Source organism: Mus pahari, chromosome 5 (genome assembly GCF_900095145.1).
Source record: "Mus pahari chromosome 5, PAHARI_EIJ_v1.1, whole genome shotgun sequence".
Classification (NCBI taxonomy): Eukaryota; Metazoa; Chordata; class Mammalia; order Rodentia; family Muridae; genus Mus; species Mus pahari.
Window position 1 is genome coordinate 23,404,588 of NC_034594.1, and position 1,298 is coordinate 23,405,885.

Sequence of the window (1,298 nt, forward strand, 5' to 3'; positions counted from 1 at the left end):
ACCATCATTGGGAGGAGAGGCCCTTGGTCTTGCAAAGATTATATGCCCCAGTACAGGGGAATGCCAGGGCCTGGAAGCAGGAGTGGGTGGGTTGGGGAGCATGGNGGGGGGGGGAGGGTATAGGGGACTTTTGGGATAGCATTTGAAATGTAAATGAAGAAAATATCTAATAAAAATTGTTTGAAAAAAGAAAAGAAAAGAAAAGAAAGTTGGCCTGGAAGTACAGCTCCAAAAGCGCCCCAAATGTAAAGCCCACGAGAGCAAGCAGAGCCACAGAAGGCTAGGGGACACTGGTAGATGCTGCCCCAAGAGGTCCCTGGAAGTCCCTATTCCTGTAATGTCTCCTTCAGTCTAACCATCCACAATAGTCTGTTAGGCAGATACTGAGAAAAGCATCACTCAGCAAAGGAAAGTAAGTTCTCCTAAGCCAGGCAGCTAGTGCCTGAGCCACACTGAGACCAGAGTCCCCGCTCCAGAGCTGGCTGACCCCTAACCTCACAGAGTAGAGAGAAAGCGCATAGCTAAATTGCTAGGATTCGGTGCCAATGGGTGAAACACGTGGCCCCCAGAACTTTGTAAGTGCTGGTGTGATTGTCCAGTCTCTAACATCCAAGTTAAGTAGAAGTCCATGGTTGCCGATAAGAGTTTGGAAGAGAAATGAGGAAGAAGGGGACTAAGCTGGTGGTTTTCTTGAAGATAAATGACAGTCATTTAATACATCGATCGATCCTTTCAGCATCAAGTTACTTGACTACCTGAGACAAAATGAATGATGTAGATGATGGGACAATTGGATGTTTTAGATTAGGTGTGCATATCTGTTGACGTGAGTACGCTAGTCCTGACCCAGAAAACCCCACAGACAAAAAGTTGTTTAGCCTGCAAGCCATCAGAACCATATTAGATAGCTCCTGATCAGNAAATACAGTATATATATATATATATATATATATATATATATATATATATATATATATATATATATATATATATATATATATATATATATATAAAATTTTTAAAAGACAATTACATTGTTTTATAAATATTGGTGTTTACAGAAAGAATCAAGGATTAATACATTTCTTAATATCATTGCTAATTATTAGTGTTAATACAAAAAATACACAGAAAAAGATTGCCGCTTACTTTGTTAAAACACTGTCAGCTATAAAACTCTACCTGAAGGCAAATAAACTGAAACCTGATCTTCCATCTCCAAAGTAGATCGCCTTGTACCTAAAATTCCTCCTTTGAAGAACCTGACATTCTTCATGCCCAGTTTGGTAGCAGAATGA